Here is a 5874-nt window from a genome sequence, read left to right as displayed (position 1 = left end):
TGACCACTGACAGATAACAGGGAAATGTAAGCCTCACTGTTTCTGCACCACAGTCCATTATAAACCACATAATACATGAAGTTTTCAAAGGCATTGTCAGGTGAGGATCAAGGCTCCTCTCGTTTTGCTAAATTAGATAAGCAATCTGCATATCTTACCAAAATGTTTCTTTTAATTTATTGAAATACAACAGAAACACAAAGTAGTACTGACAGCCATAATTTCAGCTTGTGGCAAAACTGTGCAATGTGTTTAATGGGCATTTAGCATGTGAAAGTACAAATTACACATTTGTATGCATGGTAGCGATTCATTATTGGTCACTTGATAGGAAAACGGTCTTGTTATCATATCACCATTAGCAGTAAAAAGAAATACATTTTTTCCACCAGGGCAGTAAAATGTGAAGTTTAGCTTCTGATCTGAGATTCCATGCTGTTTTAATGCCAATAATATTCATCAGCTGTTTGTCTCAGGAAGGTAACAAACAAAGCCATAGCACAGCGCTGGAGAATAACTACATGAAATTAATCTACATGTTTTTTCTACCAGGGCAGTAAAAGTTTAGCTGGCTGATGCTTCCATGCTCTAAGATAACCTTACCATTGTATTCCCAATTACCGATCAGCTGATTGTCTCCCTAACCTAACCGGCAAAGCCAAACCACAGGCTGGACAATAACTAGGCAACATGAAATTAATCCAACTAACATTACATATTTTACACTACTGACAGGGGAAACAATTCACATCTTTCGGTGATTTTCCATCTTCTAGCTGAAGCTATCAAACAACAATTTTAATTTGCATTGCTAAAATCTGACAACTTCAGCACCGCTTTGAAAACGTCTGTCCCACATCAGAGCCTTCCATCTGGGAAAATCTACAATGATTATATCCATGATTTCTGTCTGGCTTCATCGTATGAAGATCCACAGGCTGTCTGCTTGTGCTAAATAATACATGTGCTCATTCATTTGTCCAAATGTCACTTCTCTTCTTACTTTTAATAAACCAGAGGACTACTCAGACAGTTTATTATTATTATTTCCTCCACTTATTCTTCATACGCATTCGATGTAGTGACAGACGTCTACACTGCCGGAATTATACAAGCAGAAGAAGAACACCGTGATCACAAAACGCGGTCTGTAGCACTGTTTGTCCGTTGTCAGATACTGCAGAAACATGAACATGGTGACGTCCATGGAAGGGGGGACCCACAGTTATGTAGATAGAAATGGCTCATTCTAAGGTAATAAAAACATAACGGTTCATTATGTAAGGTCTTTATACACCACTAAAAGCATAGTTATAGATCATATATTGCATTTCTGTCAACAAATCCTCAGAAATATTACACACTGAACCTTCAATATAGAAAACAACAGCCGTGGGCATTTTGACGCAGATCATACGCTGTCGGCTACTCTGCCTTGAGTAGTAAACCGCTCACATTGAAAATTAATGCAATTACCAACTAAGGTTTCGTCACGCACCACTTTTAATTGTTCACCACTGTTGCTGGGGTGAACAAAGGTAAAGTTAGCTCGATTTTGACAAGCTAACGTTCTGCAGCTCAGTTAAACAGCAACTGTTCAAGTAACAGCAAGCCAAAAACAGCAACAACAGTTTGCATCACAAATTTGTGGTCAAGCACTGTCATGCATCAAGTGCAGGTGTGTCTGTGATTTTCCCAGGTGGGCCCTAAATCAGGCGGGTGCCATCATTCAAAACATAATTTTGCAGAAAGGTGACTAATTTGCAGCTATGTCAGAGGCTCAATGAAATTAAGCAGATTTCTCTCACTGTTAGGCCACCCTGCCACCATCATATCCCTTGAAACACATTGACAGCCAACAATTTAAAAGACCCCAGGCCCTGAGAAGGAGGAACATCCAATAGATCTCATTGCAATCATCTGTCACCTGCAACCGTCTCTTCCTTATGACTGTAAACAAACACATGGCTGCTGACAGTATCGGTGGCCACGTCCTTTGTGCCTTCCCTGAGCAGAAACTCTGCACCATCTGTGGCTGGATTGTGCGTGCAGGTGGGTGATTTCCCTGTAAATGTTAGTCAGTTGGCTGCAGACCTTCAGCACTCTGCCAGGGCTCAGTGTAGAGCATTTGGCTGAGTTGTAACCTACATATGTATGCTGCTCCGTTGCGAGACTGGACATCATCTGCAGAGTGTGGACTGGCCTTCTGTGTGTGTATGTGTGCAGTGATGAGACTTCCAGCGCGATTATTAGTAGAATAGTTAAGATTTGCATGGACTGGAGAATGGTATTTTAATTCATAATGGACGTGTGGATGGCATTCGTATTCGCAATTTAAATTATTATTATTTCTTTTTAATTAACTAAATGGGTGACAAAGTTATTCAGACTCCTGCATAAATTCTGTGAAGAAATGCCTATTGTGCATCAACCTTTTATTCTTCATTTCAAATAATTATGATCCCACCTGGTGAGAGAGCACACAGTCTTGTCGCTGTGTACTTTTCAGTTTAATTTCAATGCACAATTAAACCTCTTACTGTGTGTTCAGTGCAAAGAGAAATTTAGAGAGAGAGCATGAGTGAGGCTGAGCTGAACACACACGGACACACTGTGACAGACACGGTTGGTAAGTCCGTTGCTAGCTGTCATATAGCTAATGTACAGTTTGGTACATTGGCTGTTTGGAGGCAAATAAACAAACATTTTATTCTACACTAAACAAGCAATCATATAAGATTAAGTACAAACTATAAGTATAATATTTAAAGGACAATTAAATATGCACCAGGACATCAGTAAAAGTTGATATAGCTCAAAATCCAGAAACGTTGTAAATTGCACACATCATCACCACCAGTTTATGAACTGCTTTATATCAAATCATTGATTAAAAGATAGAGCAATGGGTTCTAATGTCTAATGTTCTGCTTATATGCTCACCACTGTTGAAAACAGTTATAAAAAATCATCTCATAATATTGATCTTGACAATGTCATTACAAGAAGATGAAGTAAGGTAGTGAATGCAGGTCATCTACCTGCTGAGGCTCTGAATCAGCCCTCACCTCCTTTATTCACAGCATATATTATATAAAAAATACATCAGATCACCAGAAAACATCTGAACGAAACTGGTTGAGAGCAGAAGCAACGCAGGTAATGGAGGCCACACATTCTTAACCTTGGCTCCCCATTACACATCCACTCAGCAGGCTATTTCAGTAGCTGCATGTACGGGGACTAACGCATACACAAAAACAGAACTTAAAATGTATACGTGAGGACTAACGAGTGGATAATGGCATGTTGTTGATGGGCTGGGTCCATTATTTCTTCCACCATCTGTTGTTGGATGTTTCTATAACTGTCTTGGTAATGGTGAGTATTTTTATTTTACTCTAGGTCGAAGATACAGCCTGGCCACCTGAGATGAAACCCTGGTTTGTTTGCCCTCTCAAATAAACAGAGTTCCTGTTGTAAAAAGCTATAAAGAAATTCAGGTGATTCTTTTTACAGTTTTGGTTCATTTTACATGTTTCACATGTGTTTAAAGGGCCGTACCAAAGCACATTTTAGCCCACGTTCTACAAATGACAGATACTTCACGTGACAGTACTACTTACTCTTTTCCAAAGCACCTTCCAACAGTTGGTTTCATCCTATTTCTGTATGTATGAGAATGTATTTGCAGCAACTAGAAACCTAATTATGATAGTTAATCACTTAATGCACTTGCATTATTACAAGAGCTGTGACTAATTATTATTATTAATTAATCTGCTGATTATTTTTTTAATAAATTAATTAATCTTTAGTATAGGAAATGTGCCATTGTCTCACCAGCAGTTCAAAACCCAAATATATTTAATTTATTGTGATACATGACAAAGACAAGCAGCAAATCCTCACATTTCAGAAGCTGTAAAATGCAAATGTTTGGCATTTATGCTTGAATTGATGAGCAGAGTAGGTGCCATCATAGAATGATTGTGTAAAGTCTCAGTCAAGTTTCTCAGAGAATAGATTTACAACTAAACGGGAAGGCACCGGGAGATGGCCTTGAAATACGGGAGAAACGTGGGAAAAACGGGAGTATTGGCAGTTTTACCCTGCACTCAATGTGTAGAAAAGACAAGTATCTGAACACTTACTGTAGGTCCAGTGCAAATATATCTGACATGAAATATTCATGACTAAATAAGCTTAAAAAAAGATTTGATCAGATTTGATTGACAGTAACCAAACAACCCACCAACTGTCATCACAGTTTGATTCAAACATTGCTAAATCTTGACTGGTGCACAGAAATAGTACACAACATCACCTTTTTCTAACTGACTGAGAAAAACACAAATTTAGATGATTAGAAAAATACATTTTGAGGGCCTTTAATTATATTGCTAAGCTTTAGGAGGCCCTGATGAAGATATGATGACTGACAGGTTGGTTGGATCATTAAATACATGTATTAGACCAAAGTGTGTTTTTCTTTTCTTCATGTGCCAATGATAGAAAAACACATACAAAACTCCCCTACCAGCTTTAGAAAATGGTCAGCAGTAAATGTTAAATGCACAAGCACTATTTATACACTGCAGGTCCTCCGGTTTCCTCCGCGGGTCCGGTCTGACTGGAGTGCGTAAATGGCATTAAAAATGTAGACACAGCTATCACGAGTATGCTAATCCCTGAAAGTAGTAAAACAGATTCCTCCCTCATGAACAAACAAGGACAATCAGGCTCAAATACACTTTCACTCTTACTCTCCCGCACACACACAAAGACACACAGACACATACGCACAAACTGTCCCACTAAAGGTTATAATTTGTCATGCAGCATTGACATCATGAGTGATGGGCCCTGGATGACGGATGTCGAGCCGGATCTCTTGCCACCACCGTGTGATACTACTGTCCACTGAGTTAAGGTTCATAAATCAACAGAAACTCTACACTGTGTGAACCAGCGACCACACAGGTTAATGGTGAGCCGCAGAGCAAAGAGTCTGGGACGAAAAAGTCTGCGCAGTGTTCATTTGTCTAACAGGAGCGTCTGAGGGACAGTCAACAATGAGTGCGACATTAAACACTGAATCTTTGTTATTGTGTGCAGAGAATCTGTAGAGAAACATAATGAAAGAAGTGGATAATGTGTTTTTTTCCTCCTCTAATTGTATTTAAGGCCCCATCCACACACGTTTTTGTTTTAAAACAGAGACCTTTTGCTACGTTTGCACCTCCCGTCCAGACTAAAATGGCGAAAACGAAAGCCTAAATCAGAGAAGTTTGAAAACCCTGCCGACCGTTTTTAAAACTCCGGGTAGCGCTTAAGCGCGGACAGGCGAAAACAGAGGACTTTAGAAATGATGACGCAGACGCTCATGTTTGCCTCTCTGATTGGGTCTTATCAGTCATGCAAAGCAAAAACACAATGCTACTGACAGAGTTTTTGAAAAAAGCTGGTGTGATTCTTTGTCTGCATTAATTTATTCTTTCGCCAAAACTTCTGTAACTACAGAATAGACCATCTGCTTAATGTTTACAAACATGAACGGCCACTAGATGTGCATTTTCAGTCGTTTTAATGTAGACGGAGATCAACTCTGATACGCAGCTAAAACACTGGTGCGGAGATCGTATTTGTTTTAAAACTCTGTTTTTAAACTAAAACGGAGTAGTGGTGATTGGGCCTAAGTAACCCACGCTTTACAAATTGCAGTCTCTCATTACTATTTGCAACGTTAGCTGCTCACCTGATGGCTCAACCTGCCCAAAATGGTGCTGTAACCTTTCTAATGGTTTATAAAGAGTGGGTTTAGTTCAAATGACTTTGGGTATGTTGCTGCGGATGAGTGACTTTTCAAAATGG

General features: G+C 39.4%; 1 long non-coding RNA gene across 1 annotated transcript in view; it reads left to right on the top strand.

The window, feature by feature from the left end:
• LOC123970410 overlaps positions 1-5019 on the top strand; it is a 7515-nt gene extending 2496 nt beyond the window's left edge. The window contains exons 2-4 of the long non-coding RNA XR_006824967.1: positions 1815-2052; positions 3406-3503; positions 4843-5019. This is a non-coding gene — a long non-coding RNA (uncharacterized LOC123970410). The remainder of the gene's footprint in view (positions 1-1814; positions 2053-3405; positions 3504-4842) is intronic.
• Positions 5020-5874: the final 855 nt, after the last annotated feature.

This window comes from Micropterus dolomieu, linkage group LG04 (assembly GCF_021292245.1).
Source record: "Micropterus dolomieu isolate WLL.071019.BEF.003 ecotype Adirondacks linkage group LG04, ASM2129224v1, whole genome shotgun sequence".
NCBI classification, from domain to species: Eukaryota; Metazoa; Chordata; class Actinopteri; order Centrarchiformes; family Centrarchidae; genus Micropterus; species Micropterus dolomieu.
This window is presented reverse-complemented; position numbering and strand designations above follow the sequence as displayed.